The 20,384-nt window shown below is 36.5% G+C and overlaps 1 long non-coding RNA gene across 1 annotated transcript; it reads left to right on the forward strand.

Moving 5' to 3' along the window:
• Positions 1–1,302: 1,302 nt before the first annotated feature.
• LOC139144209 (uncharacterized) lies at positions 1,303–11,461 on the forward strand. The gene is made up of 3 exons (XR_011554787.1): positions 1,303–1,322; positions 10,265–10,465; positions 11,207–11,461. It is a non-coding gene; the product is annotated as an uncharacterized lncRNA (long non-coding RNA).
• Positions 11,462–20,384: the final 8,923 nt, after the last annotated feature.

Consider the following 20,384-nt stretch of genomic DNA (forward strand, 5'->3'; position numbering starts at 1 on the left):
GTATCTTCAATATACAAAGCAAGTTTCGTCATCTTAGGTCAAGTAAATTCAGATATATATATATAATTAGGAAAGTTCAATTAGGAATTATCTTTAATGTCAACCCTTAATACCTTTCACACCTGATATAGCTTGATGTGATCAACATTTGTAGCAAATCTCATCAAATTGTGTGCAGTCGTTCTCAATCTTTATCAGTTTTTACTAAAATCATTAATTATGCAAAGAGTAAAAAGTATGCAAGCCACACCCACCAAAAACTAATCAGTTCTTGCCATTTGCTAATTGAATCTATATACCGCATTTAATTCTGATCTCTAAGCCGTTTTTGAGATATCGGACCGAGAGACAGACAGACATCGCTGCGACGTAAGCTCACGTGTGTGAGCACGTGAGGTAAAAATGACGCCCCCCGCGGAAAAGTACAAAAAATGCAGTATATCCTGCATATACACATCGTGATCACAAACAAGCATGATGCCATTCACGTGATCGCATAACACACGATGGTCAACATTTTGTGTTGTTGTAATCTATATTTTGATTGCCAGATGATTAGTTTTTGATAATGGCGGGGAATCTAAAATGATGTTAAAAATGTTTGAATTTACATGCCACTTTCGACACTTATAACAGTGATATACATTTTTCCAGTCTTCATGAATGGGTCTTATTCAAAGAAAACAGGAAAACAGGAAACTTGGAAAACAGGATATTTTGAGATCGGTTTAGTACATACTCGCAGCTATTGTTGGGGCTTTAACTCTTTGTATGTAGGCCTAGGCCCTATTCGTCAACAAACCAACAAACCAACAAACGAACAACAGAAAATATCGGAGACTGAGTTCCCAGTCGTCCACTCAGGTTTATTCAAGCAAAGTGAAAGGCGTAGCGAGAATTAAATACACAGCCTTGCCATGCAGAGGTAACTCTGGCACTGGACATGCTACATGTAGACATGTTTGCAGACAATAAATACGCTCTGTTAATAATTATCAACATGTTGTATTTACCAATTCCTGGAAACTTGCAATTGAGCACGTCACAGCACAGTTACACGAACGTCCGAACTACAGGACTACAGGATAAGGAAACGGAACAAGTCTCATGCTACAAATAGATCGTGCATGGAACAGAACTCTGCAGAACGACACGTGCCATTAATTAACGAGTGTATGTCACATGACTCTGTTTACTTCTCCGTGAGAATAGCCATTTGTATTCGTCGATGTGACCTTGATGTGATTGAAAGTTGGTCGCGACGCGGATACATGCGTCACAAATTCGTGCAGTGTGTTGAATTCTGTAACAACAGCTGAGAGGTAAGTAATCGGTATTAGGCGCCAGCATGGAGCTTATGGCTCTAGTTAATCAAGATAATTTAACTTTCACCTAATTGTCTATTGGTCTGTGATCACACTGTCGCTTATGGTTAGGTACAAGACTAACCATGGCATAAGACTTTATACATATAGTCAGGTGGCTTAGCAACAAAAAACAGCAAGATCGTTACACGGATAACAAAAGTGCCAAATTTGCTACAGAGGTTCACATATATGTGTAGATCAAATTGACTATTGCTCCAAAAATTGGGCCACCGTAAAGGCTCGATGACGTCATAATTTATAAAGGCCGCCATTATATTGTTTAAAAATGGTAAAATACGGTTTATTCAGCCATTTTTCGATATTCTTTTGAATAAACTGACACAAAAATCCTCAATTATAATAAAACATTAAAGGGACGCCAATGAATTATTATGGTGACGTCATAAAGCCAAAATGGCCGACCAAATTCAATATGTCTGCCGTAATATTGTCTAAAATATTAAAACACTGTTAATTAAGCCTGTTTTCAGCATTTTATCGCCTGAACTGAAATTAACACCCCGAATTACAGACAAAACATATAATTGATGCAAATTAATTATTGAGATGAGGTCATAAAACTAAAATAGCAACCAAAAGTTACAAAATGGCCGATTATGAAGTTCACTCTGCTCATGAGTCAATACCCATTTACGTGACAAAATGATAGTTTGAAAGTAATGTACAAATTGTATTAATATTCCATAAAGTCAAAATAAAAGAAATGTACCCAAACTTATCCAATACGTTTTACACAAGTAACAAACTCTTATGAGATTGTGGTCTGTGTTTGAAAAAATCGAATCGATTTAAAAGAAATAAAGGCAACTTCACACACTGGTTCTATCTTTGTTTGTGACACGGTAGAGTAAGTAGATCAATGTGGTTTCGTTATAAGGGAAGCATGGTGAGAAACCAGTGAATCGATAGTGCTTTGACCCTGGTAATGTGACCTTGGTCCCAGAAAAAAGGTTTTATGTTGGTGATTCCTCCTAGCGGCGTTTTGGGCCAAAGTGAGGTCTCATCTTCAGTCACTTGAATGGTATTGTATTCCAACATGCTTAGTTTGATGGTAGCCATTGTTTATCAAAGAGAGATGCTAAGATCATTATGTTGTGGTCTGATTGTTGCGTGAGTTGTTGCTCAGACCGTTCATTTGTACCATCCTTGTGTTTGAATTTTGCTCCTAGGAGGACATATTTTATGTTATTCTTCCTTTTATACTTTATTATAGGTTTTTTAATCGCTCTTCATTATTTTCCAGTATCTTATCATATTATTTGATTAGGCTAGTTTTGATGAGGTTGTACTGACAAGTTTTTTGTTTCATCATTAGTCTTATTTTTGTTGGCTGACGTTTTGTTATATTAACTTCTTTTTGATACAGGGTATGTCTTTCTTTTTGTAATCACTTTGTTTAAGTTTTTGCGTCGAGAAATTGACCTGTTTTATTAAGTCCATATTGTTGTTGCATGTGCGAACATATCTGAGTAATTCACCTTCAATGAAGCATTTGAAGGTTTGTGGCAGATAAATATCGTCACATGGTTTTGTGTGGGTTTTACAGTCGAGCCATCTCTCTTGCATCTCTGGCATTTGAAGACCACAAGGTGAAGGTATGAGATTTTGTCGATAGAATGATCAAATATGAATTCCGAAGTTGAACGTAGGGTACAGGGTGTTGCATCCTCGACAAATGTTCTGAATGTTAGAAGTTGATGTTAGGTGTCTGTGTAAATCATGAAAATTCCACCTTTTAAATTTCCATACAAATCTTTGACCGGATTTAATACAACTTTCTCCATATATCCATATATTTGTTTGTATTTTTCTCAGTTGAATTAAAATATGTTGCCTTTTCAGAATAATCGACAGTAACTGCCATGTACGTTGTCGGTGAGTTTTTGTATCGTATCAGTTGGCTGGTACTGTTTCAGAGTCCAATACTACAATCGCTGCATTTATGGCTTCATTTTTTGGCATGTTTTTCTACATTGATACCACTTGTAATGTTACCAGAATAGAGTTTGCTTGTATTTTTATTGATTCTAAGTAGTTAATGAAGTCTTTTTGTCCCTGTCATATGTAAGTCGTTTGTACGATTGGGCCGATGACAAAGTCTAGAAATTCCGAGATTTGGTTTATTGGGCTCGAGTAGCCATTTCTATTGAGACGTTGGATGATGATTGTTCCTTCCCTTGGGTTTTGTGTATTTTGGCAGGAGATACCATCGTGGTGTACAAATTATTCTACGTATGGGAATGGGGAAACTGTAAATCACCTCGTCAATGATCTTCTTGTCGCAGATAAATGATTTCATATACAATTTCCACCGTATAGTTAATGTCGCCAAGTGTTGCCTTAATGTACAGTAATAGTGTACATTTCGCAGCTGTCTATAACTTTCTTTAATGTCATTTGTCGTATTTCACAATTCCTATGCCTTTTCCTTTATTGATGAGTTTTATTGTGTTTGTTTGTTTTTAGACAGATTGTTCAGAGCAGTCTTTTCTGCTTGAGTTATGTTCTTTCTGATTTTGGTTGCGAATGGAATTTCTTCTATCGATCTAAGTTGCTTCGAGACAGTTTTACAATTTTGGGTTTTCCACTGTTAGTAGTGTCGAGCATGGTCTTATCTTAGAACAGATGGCTGATGATTTATTGTTTGTTTCTCACTATACTGCACAATCTTATGATGTGAATAAATTTGTTGATATCTCATACGACATTTTTCTGGATAGGCACTTCTGAGTTGGAATAAATGTCAAGCCTTTACTTAATGCTTTTATTTCAACATTTGTTAAGGTTGATTTGCAAGATTTTTGATGAATCTGAGAATCTTTCTGAGTTCTTATTTTTATTTAAGTTTCCATTTCTGCTTGCGTTCTTCCTGGCGTTTTCTATGTTTTTGGTTTCAAACAGTAAAACGAGACCAAAAACGAAAAGAAAAGAGGCTTTTCATACAATTCACGAAAGCTACAAATAAGCTAGGTAATCTAGCTTCAGAAGGCAAAAAAGTCTTCTCTTTGTTCATAAAACTCTGACCAAACGGCTTTTTAGGCACATCCAGCAAGCACATCCTCCAAAAAGAGAACTACTGTAGCACAAAACTATGTGTCTGTCACCACACATCGATACATAAAAATACCAGAAAATTCAACAAACGAAAAAGGCTTCTCAAACAAGGGAAGCAAAAGACCAAAATCACAAACATTAAGCCTTTTTTCGGGGGCAAGGTCACATAACCAGGGTCAAGGCATGATATATTCACCGTTTTCTCGCCATGTTTTTCGTTATCCTGAAATACACTACTTTTGATCTACTCACTATATCGTAACACTTTCAAAGGTAGAACCGATGCGTAAAGTTGTCTTAATTTCCTTTATATCGATTCAGTTTTTCAGACAGAGGCCATTGTTAAATATTCAATAATTTCATAATAGTTTGTAACTTGTGTTGAGCTTATTGGCTAAGTTTTGGTACATTTATCATTCATTTTGAGTTTATGGATCATCAAGACAAATTGTACATTACCTTTAAACTATCATTTTGTCACGTAAATGGGCTATTGTACTAAGCAAAGTGAACTTCATAGTAGGACATTTTGTAATTTTCGGTTGCCATTTTGGTTTTATGATGTCATCACAATAATTAATTTGCATAAATTATATGTTTTGTCTATAATTTGGGGTGTTAATTTCAGTTCAGGCACTGAAATGCTGGAAACAAGCTTAATTAATAGTATTTGAACATTATCAGACGATATTATGGGTGACATTTTGAATTTGGTCGGCCATTTTTGATTTGTGACGTCATAATAATAATTGATTTGCGTCAATATTATGTTGTATTTGTAATTTGGGATGTTTGTGTCAGTTTATTTAAAAAAATATATATTGAAAACTGCCTGAATTAGCCGTAGTGTTAACATTTTTAAGCAATATAATGGCGGCCATTTTGAATTATGACGTCATCAAGCCTTTCCGGTGGCCCAAATTTTTGGAGCAATAGCTAATTTTGATCTACACATATATGCGAACATCTATAGACTAATACTGGTATACATGCGTAGGTACGGACGCTTTCAACAGTCGAGGTCAAAACCTATTACTGTACTAGGTTAAGGAGAACCATTTGGTTAGGGGGGTATGGAGGAAGTGGGTATTGGAGCAATTTTTTTTCCTACTGTCTGACCTGCATCAATTTTTTTTCAATTGGAGTAGCAGTGCAAATATTTTTTATTGGTCATCAAGTTTGATAATGCATTGTATATAAGGAAGTCGTCATTATTTACGGCCTGAAACTCCGAAATTTCGAATGACCGCCCCCTTGCCAAACATGATGAATTTGAGTAACCTCCTTCTCTAACTCTGAAATTTTGACTGATCCCCTCACTTAGAAAAGTTAAATACCAATACATGTAATTGTAGAATTTACAAAATACAGTAACAGTAAAGACCTTTCAAATCCTGATGTGCCCTGCTAGACTATCATCAGTTATCTCATGACGGTCAAAACAGGTGAACACATCAAAATGAAATTCAAAGTCACAATAAAATAAAGATATAAAAGATCACGCAGTATCTAACCATATAGTATATTGTTTAATTTGGATGGGTATTGAAAGTACAGGGGGAGAACATGCGAGAGGTTTAGGGGGAAAGTGTCACAGGGGCTTTCCCCTATCTTGCATGGAATTTTTTTTAGATACTGATGTGTGCCATAGTGGAGTCTGGTGCAATCTGAGAGGTGTTTTTTAATTTTTTACTAAGTGAAACTGTTAGAATACTCCAAGGGGGAGAGCACGAGAGGGGGTTTACCCTCTCGTATTGGAAATTTCGAGAAATTGATGTGTTTAATGGTGCAATCTGAGAGGAGTTTCAGTTTATTGTGAAATCGGTAAAACTGTTTGAAAATGACGTTGAACACTGATATTTTTTACATTTTTTGCACGATCAATGTTTGAGTCACAATATTAACAACCAATCAATGACAATGCAATTTGTGAAAAACAGTTCTGTTTGCCAGAGACTGAGACAAATAAATATGCAGGTACGGAAAATCTGTGACTTTCTTGTGTCATTTCTCCAGCTGCCAGCTTCTAATGAAAAGCCTGAATATGGTATGTTTAACTGTCAAAATGGTCATTGAACAGAGGTAAATCAAAACATGTTTCTGTGATAATAAAGGATGAATTCACAACAGTTCAGTTTTGTCCTTGATACTGTGAAAATTTAAGAAATTGATGTGCGCAACGATGCAGTGTAGTGCAATCCAAGAGGTATTTTCATTTGTCTTTTACCAGTAAAACTGTTAGAAGACAAAAGGGGGAGAGCCCGAGAGGGGGTGCCCTCTCGCATTGAAAATGTTGAGAAATGGATGTGTGCAATGGTGCAATCTGAGATGTTTCAATTTATTTCGCACAAGAAAATTGAGTAACCCGTCCCCCCTCCTTCCTTTCCACATTTTGAGTAATGCCCCCTGAAGTTTTCATTTTTTAGTGACCCCTTTCCCTCATATACCTCCGAATACATGGCGAGACACCGGTGAATCGATAGTGCTTTTACCCTGGTCATGTGATCTCAGTCCCCGGTAAACCGGTTTGTTGATTGATGATTAGTCTGAACGGTGTTTAAGAATCAAAAATGGGGTTCCTTCATAAGTCGCTCTGTTGTTTTGTATCCCCTCCGCTGGTTGTGTGATTATTGATTCATCTTCGTCCTCAAAGAGGAGAAGCCAGATTAGTTATTGAGAGAGTTCGCCACTATTGACGGACTCTATAGTGAGAGATCCGGTGTGTGTTGTCATATTATAATTAAGGCATCGATGTAAGTTCTCACGGAAAATGTTATCTTTTGTGGTCAGAGAAACAAGGCTCACACATTGTATTTCATTATATTTGTCGTTCCTCAATTTTTCATTGTCAAGGTACATCTTTCTAAGATATTTATACTGACAAAATAATATATTGGTTTTAACACTAGTTTATTGACTCCTGTCTTGTGTTTTAAATTTCACAATCTACAGAAGTCAAATAGTCCCCTTTAGATAGTGCCTATGCCATTGAGATATTGCAACAGAAATCCTGAAATATGATTTCTGTGGTCGGAAAAGGGAAGGAAAACATTGAGTGTACTGAGGTGTAGAGTAGACCTATGTAGTGCAAGCTTATATCATTAGTGCTAGGAAAAAAACATAAGAATTGCTTGTGGTAAAAACATTTGCGCCGCCTGAGAACAAGGTTTCCAAATTTTGCTAATTTCTGGTGCATTGTGACAATTTTTTTCTCTTCTGTCTGTTATGACAATTTTTTTTCTTCTATCTCACCTGGTGACAATTTTTTTTCTCAAAATCCTCCATATCCCCCCCCCCCCGAAATCAATGGTTCTCCGCTTAGGCCGAGAGCCGAGTCTTATCTCAACGGTTAACGGTATCCGCCGCCATTGTGAATCTCCTTCCCGGAAAAGCATGCTGGTATACTATGACAATCCTCGGCCATCGCCAAATTTTGATTTTTTTTTTGAGAGTTTTTGCTTATGACACGACGGCCGAGGATTATCATTAGACTGCATGTTACTCTATGGGAACCGAAAAGGATGCTGGTCTACTATGATAACTGTCGGCCATAGTTGAAATACATTTCATTTCCTTTTCATGTTACTTTGAATTTTCTTTAATTTTCATTTACTATGAATATACTTTTACTTTCATTTTACTTTGAATTTTATTTTCAATTTTTAGCTACTATAGACTATAGTCTATAAAGGCTATTGGGATGGGTGTCAGTCCGGCGTCTTTCATCAGTCTGTATGTATGTATGTATGTACATGTATGCATGTCCGTTTGTGAGGCGTCCATCCACTCAAATACTTGAGAACCGCAGTACTTACTGCTTTGATATTTGTTGTGGAGATGAAAATATGATTATGAGAAACTGTTTTTTTTAATTTTTTGACATTGTTGAAAATATGCAAATTAGTGCCAAAAAGGAGTTTTTGGTAAAAAATCTTTATTCATAACCGCTGGTCAGATTGCTTTGTTATTTGGTATACAGGTCCCTAGGGATAACCCAACTTAGATTTGTTCAAATTGTGATGAAATATGCAAATCTTTTTTTTTTAAGGAATTTTTTTTATTTTTTTTACTTGAAATGTTTACATTTTAATTTTACTTTAGTATATTTTTATTTCAATTATGATTTTATTTTTTATTTGTTTCTTAAACAAAAATCATAAATGAAATGTTCCTGCGTTTTTGATCAAAGTAAAATCATAAAACAAACGATTTCTGTTTCCAATCTCTTAAGTTTGATTTTTTTTCCTTTTCAAGAAACAAGAAAATTATTTTTTTTCAATTGTTTTTGTCTTATTTGCTATAGCATTTCTTTTTTGTATCGATATTACTTTATTTAGCACGAATTCTTTTGTTAAAAAATCACTTTTAAAATAATATGTTACACAAGACAGAATAAACTAATAATTTAGACGCATTTTATTGGTGACAACTCCAGGCCACCATACACCTGCTCTCGGGCACATAAGCCCATTATCAAGGCATTAATATATAGTACTGCCCGGGCCGCGGGGATCTACCGCAGGCAGCAGCAATATTCTTATCACGAAGTTTTTCTCGCTGTTTTCTCTATGCAGCTCCTCTCCTATTTTTCATGCTCTGACTGATCGGAGTAAATAAAATAAATGATTATATTACCTAACCTAGCCTCTTGACTCTTTATTTTTTTTGTTTTACACCCCATTACAAGGACGTTTATTTCTTTGACTTGGCCTCAGATGCAGATACATACACTGTAGTACATGCATGCCGAAACATGGCATTTTAAATTGTGATGCAGACCTGATCTGTGCACTCCGAGGTGAACTAGAAACATATATGACAGCTTGCTATGTCCCTCCAGGACTCTGGTTATATACTGCTAGACCCCACACATGATGAACAACCAGTTTGGTGTAAACGTCTATAGCAAATTCCTAAAAAGAAATAACATGTGTTGTGGATTAAGTGAAGCAGAGGTTCGAATTAACCAAAGTTAAGAATATTACATTTGAGTTGCCTACCTTCAATTCTGAGAATTGTGGATGATGTCCTGTTTAAAGCTTTGTAATTTGTTCCAGTGACACTCCCAGGGCAATAAATAATGATAGCTTCCTTTGCAAGTGCATGTCGCTTGGTTGCGCTGTGTTTCCATTTCTGAAGGCAGGACAGTTTGATTATGAGCTGAGCTGAGCTAAGCCCATATAAAAAAGATGCACATAGTCCCATGCCTATATCGTGTCAGTGCAAAACCATTTTTTTAGTAATTCAGTATTGCATAAAACTTTGCCAAACAAACACACAAAGAAATTACCATATTCATTTGATCAGTTATGGAATGTAGGAACACAAAAAACAACAGTAAAACTTGCGATAGCGGTCTTCTGAAAAAGCACAAATTCATTTCCCTTTGAACAGGTCCCCTCTCACCTTTGTTAACAACAGGTTTAGACCAAACCAGGGTGCTACATGTAGGTATCTGATCCAGTCTGTGACAACGGAGTTGCAGTTAAATTATTAAAGTGCCATCATAAAGGCTAACATTAATCGACGTTTCACTTCTTGATTTGGCATGAAATTTGATTCTGCTGAAGAATAAAATGTTTTTGTCGGGGAGAAAGTGTTTTGCTCAACCAATGAACCGACAGTAATGCTTCTGTAAGTTCTCAATTAGAATATGTATCTGCTGTCTGTTTGAAATATTTTTGAAAACAAACTGCCAAACCATCAGTGCAGTTGCATCATAATATAAAGCATTGCTATTAGCTGTATTATTATTTCTTCATGTAAATATAACTTGTATATTTTAGACAAGAACTAAATTGAATATTTGTTCTCTCCAATAGTTATCTGATTGAGCTTCAGTGACCAGTTCATATTTGGCAGGCATTCAAGCAAGGATTTAATACCAAACTAATTTTATCTTCAATTTTGTGGTGAACAGTGGTAACTTCCTGATACAATGAAGTACGGTCAATTTGTCATGCAAGTCTTTCAGATGACAATAGTGGGTGGACTATCACTGACCTACTCTCAAACACTGAATGGTAAGTACATTATAAATATGCCTCAAGGAAGTATGTATAATTCTTAGGAGCTGTATTATATAATAACTATTCCTAGAAGTTTTGTTAGCAAGGACATAAGATATTATCCTAATCCAGTACATTTTTTCCTGAACAGTAAAGGCAACACACTCAATGACCCTCAAAATATTCAAAATACTCTTTATCAATTAGTTTAAAATACAACACTATAATGACGGTCTTCTGAGTTTTAATAAGTGTGTTAAGATCTCTATGATTGATTATGATCAGTGTTTTTGCTAAGGTTGGGGAACGTTGGTAAATGATGTGGGAACTGTGGTAACATTTCTACTGTCCCGTATCTGATTGCGTTGATATACCAAGGAGAACCCGATAAAATGACTGGGGAACCCTGGCAATATTTACTGGGTACTGGTCTTAACAAAAAAGCTGATGATTGATAGAAAGTAAACATTTTGTTGTTGACTTGTTCATCACTGTGATTGCCATGTTATTGGAACGCGTATATCCTCCTCCTGTTCATACTGATTAACATATTAGACAACAATACGTAGATAATAGTAGATAATTTACATTCTGCGGATGTCATGTTAGCGGATGCTAAATGAAAACAAACACTTTTTTCACTTTTTCCTGAAATCTTCCTTTCCACATTTAAAGAAAATCCTGGTCATAGACCTACTTATAAGTTACATGTATGTACTATGAAAGGTATTCACACCTGGTATAATATTTTTTCAGCATCGACATCTCTCACAGTGGAAGTTAATGATATGGCTGAAATTGATTGTGAAATTCAGCAAAATGATGACAGGGCAATGTACACTGCCGAAGACATAACATGGTACAATCAAAACCAAGCTATACCAGGGGAAATGTACTCTACCATGTCAAATACAACATCAGTACTTGTGCTTCCATTTGTGCAGTTTGCTGATGCTGGAAACAATTCATGTAGGCTTGATAACGGAGCGGTATCGACCACTCAAATTCGAGTTGGAAGTAAGTTACTCAGAGAATTACAGTTTTACCACAACCTAGATACCAACATGTATTTTGACCTACCACTGCGTACCCGTACCCACTTTCAGTTACCTGGAAGTTTGATGTGTATTGATCATGCTGCTGTGTGTATATGAATGTACGTGTGGATGTGGGAGGTGGGAAAAACGATATCTGATGATTACACATCTTCTTGGTTAGACCCAAAACTAGCCTGATAAAGGAGATGGTATGTATGGGTGTGGTCCTTCCACCACAGTCTTTGTGTATACGACTACATGTAGGTGTGTATGTGACATAATGTTCCTATGAAGACCTCAATGCAAAGAGCAAAGTGACATCATGGCCATAGCACACGCTCTGTCTTTTATGGTCAAGCAGGATTTTCAGAAGAGATGGCAGCTCAACTTTGCAAAACGTCATTACTTAAAATTCAAATTTTCGTCCATGTTTGGTTAAATATCTTTTTTTAGTCCCCCGGATGAAGTCAAGGAGGACATGGTTCAGGTTCCGTCTGTCCGTCCGTCCGTCCGTCCGTCCGTGTGTCTGTCCGTCAAATTCCTTTCAAACTTGGTAAGAGGATAGGACACTATGACATACATTTGCACGTCCATTGTTTTGGGTGTGAACACACATAATTAGGGTTAATTTGCATAGCTAGTGATTTTTGAAAAAACCTCTGTTACTTACGAGACAGCAGCAAATACGATGAAACTTTGTACACATGTTGGTCACACAGAGCTCTAATAACACATGAAGACATTTGTCAGTATTGTGTCGATAAAATGAATATTTGCATATTTTATGAATTTTCACAATTCCCATAATATTTCACTAAATACTGACTCAAATTTGATGAAACTTCTTACAGATGTAAAGATACCAGAGTAGATTTGTGGAAAGGCATTTAGCAGGATCATGTCAATTAATAGCTAATTTGCATATTTGACGATTTTGTAATTAGGGTGCCATATCAAAATATACCTACTCAAATTTGATGAAACATTGTACAGATGTTGATATACCAGAGCTTTAACAGTATGCAAATACATTTAGCAGGATCATGTCATTTAAATGCTAATTTGCATATTTAATGAATTTTTTAATGCTGATTATATGTCAAGAAATACGGATTCAAATTTCATGAAACTTAGTACAAATATTTGGGTTGGTAACTCTGCTGGTGGACAGAATTGTCCCCGAGGTTATCGTTCGCCCAGTTAAAGCGATGAAATTCGTTTCTTCGCTTCGATAAAGTGTGTATGTGCGATGTATGATAGTGAGCATGCGTGCGTGAGTGCTTCACGAACTCTACAACGTGTTGAGCAGTCTCAGTCAGAAAAATGTAACAACTTAGCCGGCTATTGAACCACACTTCTTTGGGAGTGGAGATTTAGCCGAGCGATTCTCTCTGTGGCCTCTCAGCTAGGCGACTGATGCCGTATGTTGTGGGTTCGAATCCGATTGAAAACTAGCCGTATTATATACCAAAGTTGTAACTGCGTGCAATCATTTTGAAGGTTCATGTCATTAAATTGCTAATTTGCATATTTTATGAATTTCTCTAATCAAGGAAATATGTCTCGAAATACCGCAGCAAATTTCATAAGACTTTGTAGAGATTTTGATCTCAAAGTGTTGTAATTGCAAACAAAGGCATTCTGCAGTATCTCGTGAAGTTATTGCCAATTTGCATATTTAATGAACTTTCCTAATTAATGTGCTGTGTCCAGAAATATTGCATCAAATTTGGTGAAACTCGGTACAGATGTTAATCTCAAAGTGTTGTAGTAGCATGCAAAGACATTATCATATCATGTCAATTAATTGCATATTTGCATATTATAAAAAATTTCATAATTAGGCTGGTACTTTAAGAAGTACTTCATCAGATTTTTGAAACTGGTATAGTTGCTGAGCTCACGTTGCTTTAACTATGTATAAGGATAGATCCATGATTATTTACTCTGGCAGATTACTGACAGCGAAAATCCCATGAAGTCCATTTTATGTTCTCAGATATTGCGATATCTGAACAACAAAATTGCCATAGTCAATAAAAGAGACAAAATGAAAACGACATTCCAAAACTGAATGAAAAGTGATTTTTGACACACTGTGACATTGTGATGACTTTTCAAAGGATCGGACTTTATTCTTTGAACTCTGTGAGACCTATTGAAATGACAACTATTCCTGAAAACAAGCGTCATCAGCTTCCTTCAATAAATGAATATGAATCCAAACCGGTAATTTAGGAGAGTGAGTACCTTGTGCCTGTACTGACTCATGGTTGACTTCGTCACACTGATTGAAAAAAAAATAATTCTTCATAGGTCACGAGACATTTAATAAGGCGTTTTCGAGATGTCGTGACTGAAGTTGATTTTTGAAAGGGTCAATTAAATTTTACGCGAAATTTTTAACAAAAATAAAAAAGCGGTACAATGCCATTGTGCTTGGTAATAAGATTTCGTACTGTTCGTCATTTGTGAAACGGCTTTGGGCGAAATTCACTACCCTGTCAACCTGCATTATAATGTAGCAGTTATCCTTTACCACATTCTGCGCCAGTTACATGGTCCTTTGCCCTGTTTTGCAGTAAAATATTGTTCTTCGCCCTATTTGGTCATGAAAATACTGTCCTTCACACTTTATTAGTAAAAAAGATCATCCCACCTGCACTCCAACGAAACTGGTGTCCTTCACCATACTCTGCATTAATAACATTGTCCCTTGTCCTATTTTGCAGTGAAAATACTACCATATTCTTCACTATCATGTAGTGGAAATGCTGGCCTTCGACACGTTTTGTGTTGATAACATAGTCTATCGCCCTATTATTGAGAATTTACACTGATTATTGAGAATTTACACTGTGCTTCACTCGATTGTGCTCTGAAAACTTGTTCTCATCCTTCCTGTATTCAGAAATGCTGTTTTACTTAGTCCTTTTCTGTCCTTCGTTTGTCTCATCCCGAGAGTCCAAACTAAGACTGCCACGTGGAGTCAACTTCTTCGGCCTGCCATCTCAGGCCAGTTCAGAGGTCACTAATGTACGAGCCTCGGAGGACGTGCATCAAGCCATCTAATTTACGTTACTTTTGGTAAAAACAAACAAAAAGAACTGTGATTCTCACCACAATAAAAATAAATCCCAAATAGCTTTGGCAAGTGGGCTGATTGTGTTAGCAGTTGGAAAATTAAAATGCAGGACTGCCAAGACACGTGGTAACGATAACACCGGCCAAAGTCCTTACGCGAGGCGATGTCGATCTCCGGCACAACATAAAGGTATGCCGTAGCCGGGTGCCGAAGTCACAACAGTACAAAAGATATACTTAAACACCAGTACATCTTTCCTTCTTCTAAGGCATACGGGAATCATGGAAAAATATTCCACTATGTTGATACCATAGGTAAAAAAATGCTGATTTAGTAGAGCAAGAAAAGCTCTTCCAGCGATATAGCTGGCAACAATTTTAATATAGGTTGTAACAATAAATTCAAATCAACAATTTGAATTTATTCCGATTAATTACTGGCTTCTTATTTATCGTGGTTTTATGATGTGCTATCATGTTATTTCATTTGAAACATAATTATACCGAACATATTGAAATTCTTCAAAACCTTGATTTTTGTCATGTGATAGCACCTAATATTCATCAATCTCAGTGTCTTCATAACAACCAGGGGTCAAAAACCTCGAGATTTTAGCGGTATCTGCACAATACAGAAATTTCAGTGTTTTAAGCCACCTCCAACGAATCTGCCAGCGTTACTTTGCGAGAGACACAACGCTACAGCCCAGAGTCAGGCATCCTTTCATGGGACAGTCTGTGCAACAAGTATGCAGACAGCTAGAACGGTAGACTCTCACATGTGAGCCCTGAGTATACTTAACGTCAGATGCGGTGGCGTATTTTATGTCGGTCCAGTTCCGACGTGTATCCATATTAATTGTTTTGACTTCCGATGTCCTACTTGAGACACATCAGTATTTCAAGCGTGTAGCCCTGCGTACGATGCTGTGTGTTCTCGGCGTGTGATGGGAGGCCGTATAACGTCGGGAAGACACAGCTCGGTAAGCAGGGCTATATTTCAAGCGTGTAAACGAAAGTTAAATAATCTAAAGTGTCCTCGGATATCCGGTGACGGTTATAGTTGTTAGATGCTCAGTAACCCGAGTGTTTAATTAACGGATTCAAGGTTTATACACGAACAGTTAGAGTGATACAAACAGCGAGCAAAACGTTTTATGAAAATTATATCATCAGTTGTCAAGCTGTTACTCTCGTAATATTCATACTGATGAAATGCAAAAATGGTGTTTATTTTGCCGTTTTACGCCATGATAAATTCAGTATAGAATGCTCACTGATAACGGAGCTTTCAGTAATTTCAAGGGGTCAACCGTGGGAATTCCGTGCGCACCTGTACTGTAAAATATGACCCTCCCCTATCCTCTTCTCTAAAATGTGACCCATTGTCCGACATTCCAAAACTTGACCCTCCCCAATCACTGCAATATTCTCCTCAAGAATAACTGAACCAGTATAGGTTAATTTACATAAAATTGGGTTAATTTTTATGTAAGTTACGGACAGAAATTACGGGTTTTTTTTGGGGGGGGGGGGCTGAGATATTCGGCGGGAGGGTCGCAATTTAAACGCGCAAGCATTTTTAAGGGTCATACATTTGCGGGAGGGTTACCATACTTTGCAAAACTAAAAGAAGGCAAGATGTGTTTGATATAGTGCTTAACCCAAAAATATTAAATCACAATACATGGGAATCTATCATGCAAACTATTGACAGTTTTCCCCGCCAAAACAAGCTATATCTGTACATTTATATATGTTTGATGATATTATGTAAATGTACTGGGAAGTAAAGCGTGCATGTGTATACAAAATGTTGATTTTTGGAATTTCACCAAAGTGTTGATTCACTATTCACGTTGGTCTATACGGAAACTATGAATATTTTTTTTCCAATACAAAACAAGGTGAATCTGTGTATTTATGTATCTTGATTACTGATTGTATTGATGTACTTGAAAAGACTAGGGTGGTTACGAGAGGATGTTTGTGCAGGAAATTGGAATTTCATCAGAATGTTGATTCTCTATACATGGTAGTCTATGAGAGAAATATTTTTTTTTCAGTATAAAAGATAAAAGTATCTGTGCATTTATAGACATTCGATAATTGATATACACTGGTCCGCCTGTGCCATGTGTTTATGTTTGTCTTTCACCAGTTTTAACTGTTCAAGGTGTGTTAATGTAGGATACTATTGCAGCTTCTTTGTTTGTGAAGTGTATCGATAATGTGAATGTGTTTAATTTACATAAAAATCAATGTATTTCGTCGGTGATTCCCTGTGAGGAAATATCACACGGACAATCGAAGATTTGGCCGTAAAGTCAGCTTTAGTCTTTATAAAGTGACCCTCCCCTAAATATAGGTTTATATAAAGACCTTCCCTTTGGACAGTTTTCTAAAAAGTAACCCTCACCTCAATTCCCCGGCCAACCCCCACCTGCAATTGCTGAAGGCTCCCCAAAAGCCTATATCCATTCAGAGGGTAGAATTCAAAGAAAACCAGGAGAGAATAGTGGTATAAAAATCAAGGGTTACAGCTAGAGGAGCTTTAATCAAAGAAGTTTTGTCTATATTCAGCGATGATCAGTAGGCTTAATTGTACTTGATTTGTGCTTATTGTTGTCGAATTTTATCTGCGACTACAAAGAGTTATTGACATTATAATTATAAATTAGTTTTTTCTGTTTAAACGTTCCACATATTTCAAAAACTAGTATGGTTTTTAGGCTTAGGACTTCAAGACTTGAGTTGAACTATCACTTCCTTCATCAGACGGAATTGCGTGTAGGACAGCATGCCCATTTCCAGCACTGTTTAACGTCATGTCTGTCTCACTGTTTCTGCCGCCATGCTGATGCCCGTATGCACGCCCATTCGCTGGTTGATCTGCAAATGAAAATATTTTTGTCGGATGAAATGCAATAATGATTTGACTTTTCAAAGTTCTCCGCATTCTGCACGATAGCGCAAACATTTCATCTCTACATAAAATTGGAACTACTCTTCTTTTCAAATCGCAATTTATTCCGAAAGAACAATATATGATGTACGGGGATAATTGTTACTAAATACAATTTTCTGAATACTCAATGTACTAACCGTTCTTACTTTGATGATTTTGTACTTGAGTAACTGTAGATATCGACACACTGTTGGGGACATCCGCCTCTGTCCTGTGTAATTCTGAACAATGAATGAGAGAAAATGACAAATGTAGACGAGGTCAAATGCTTTCTGCAAGTTCGAATGTTGTCACCTAAGAAAATGTATCCAGATTCCGTGTAAGTCTCATGTCTTGGGTAAAGTAGAATAGTTGTAACTTTACTAGTCTTTGATGTCAACTACAGTTTCTTATTCTACCTCCAACGCGTGTTCAGATCTGCAGTATTTAGCTTATCATCCAAGCCAGTATCAAGTGAATTCTTGTGTGGACTAGAATTCAAATGTAAAGAATATCTGTGCATTTTATATGTACATAAAAACTATCTACTGTTGATTGACCAATCAGAGTGCTCAATTCAGGGTGTTTTATTTACTCATAAAGCCTTGGTCACCAAATTCCAGAAACGAATGACAGCGCCGTAGTAAAGTACTGTCCAATCAAAAGTGAACATGTCATATTCTGTAGACATCTGGTACATTTCAGTATTCAAATTTGGTAACACAGCGGAAACCAGCTGCAACACAAAATCTGCTGTGCCCTAGGGCATTTATATAATGTGCCCTATGGCATTTATAGGATGTTCCATTACATTGGAAGGCTATTTCACAAATAAAAGTTTATTATAATTCATATCCTAAACATGTTACATTGACAAAAGGGACGGATGACGTAAACACATTGAAAACGAAAATATATCAGTTAGGGGCAATAGTTTTTAAGTCGGATAAAACCCTCGTACTCGGGCTCTTCTGGTATACAAAGTCCAACCCTACAATAAAATGTCTCGGCCTGCGGCCTCGACATTTTATCGTTGGGTTGGACTTTATATACCAGAAAAGCCCTCGTACTCGGGCATTTTATATGTACATATATTATGTTGACAAGCTAGATGTAGTTGGTATTTCTGAATAATTTTCGTGTGTCAAACAAGCCCTTGCAAAAAGATACGAAATAAAATATATTGAAAACAAAAACAGCGGCAGTTTCTAGGCCTTCGAACGGAAAAGATATGTCCCTGTGTGACTTTATATCATACCTGTAACATTTGTGTAATGCTTGTACTTTTTCTTTAGTTTACACCTCTCGGCGCACCGCAATGAATGTGATGCACATGATAGCGACGAGGGAAATATCACCGTACAGCGTTTTGCCAAGAAAACCTGTGAAAAAACAGGGCACTGTAAACCGTTTAAGTTACCATAGACAAAATGTATATCGAATGATTTGCCTAGTACAAAGAGCATTCTAAAAAGTATAGTTTAGCAAGTCGGAGAGATTATGTTTGACAATGTGAAGATCACATTTGATTCTCAGATCAGATGATGAACTCACCGTTGCTCTGTTTTTCCAAACTTCTGTACCGGAGATAATCTGTGGACAAAATGATGCAAAACGTGAATATTAATTCATCCATTTAATATTTTCTCAGTTGACTCCACTTATTATTTCATTTCAAAACTTTCTGATAAAGTAGATTACAAACTTTTGTATCAGACACGAGACTTACGAGAACAGTAATCGACACATTCGGATGATGGTTTGTCGTTGGAATCATCGTCCGATACAGGGCATATGTCACTGCAAGGTGCACACTCATACCGCACATCTTCAGATATATCTTCGCCCTGGTCAATACAATAGTTCTCATACGTGTAACAGTCAAGTTTACATTGGCCCTGGACGAAGTTAGACGTCGAGAGGAGCACGAGGATTCCGATATATCTTTCCATTCTCACTGCAGAGAAGAAAACAAACGTGTGAAAACGACTCAAACTTCACAAATCAGTCCCCGGGACCGATACATTCACCGTTACATATTTTAACGTTATCATAATTGACGATGCTAGTTGTCGAAGACAAAAAATAGACATATTAAAGACATAAGCATAAGTGTATGCCATTTTACCGCAACTATGTTTATTTTCATATGATAGGGGAAGCACTGATTTGAACGACTCGTCAGGACTCAACTTTGCTGGATATTGACAAGCAACCTTTACCTCATGTAGTGACTGTTACTGACTCACACATCAAAATTAAAGTTTGAAGTTTAAGTTGAAGTTACTGAGGGTGCAAGATGTTTGCCTGTGATTCACCCATTCCTTATAAAGGAACATTTAAATAAATGACATTTTAAATGACATTTTCCTCATTTCCCGCCATAAAGCAAATGTACACGAATGTTGTTCTGTCTAAAGTATGTTGAAGTACAACAAATTAGCCTTTGAAACACAACGTTTTGTGCAAGATATGCAGTGTCATTATTGCCAAGTAAATGCTAATGGGGCTGTCAAAAATAAAATTTGACTCCACATAACATGCATTCCGGTTATATTGAGAAGTCGCACACAACACGATTTTATTTCTACAAAAGTAGATGAATTTTTTGGATGTCATGTTTTTTTTTCTTAATAGTATTGATTTGTGAAACGTGTAATTTAAAAAAAAAACTAGAAAAGAAATTTATCTTGAAGTGTAAAAGTTCAGCATCATTATTATAGAAGACTATTTTTTTAAAAAGGTTTGGACGCGGTTTTCGGCGCAGGACAACAAACTGTATTTTACAGCTAAACTTGTAAAGAGACAGTAGAAAATATTGATAAAAGTCTACTTGTGCTAGAACGAAATTAAAGTAAAGGAGCTT

Source organism: Ptychodera flava, chromosome 11 (genome assembly GCF_041260155.1).
Source record: "Ptychodera flava strain L36383 chromosome 11, AS_Pfla_20210202, whole genome shotgun sequence".
NCBI classification, from domain to species: Eukaryota; Metazoa; Hemichordata; class Enteropneusta; family Ptychoderidae; genus Ptychodera; species Ptychodera flava.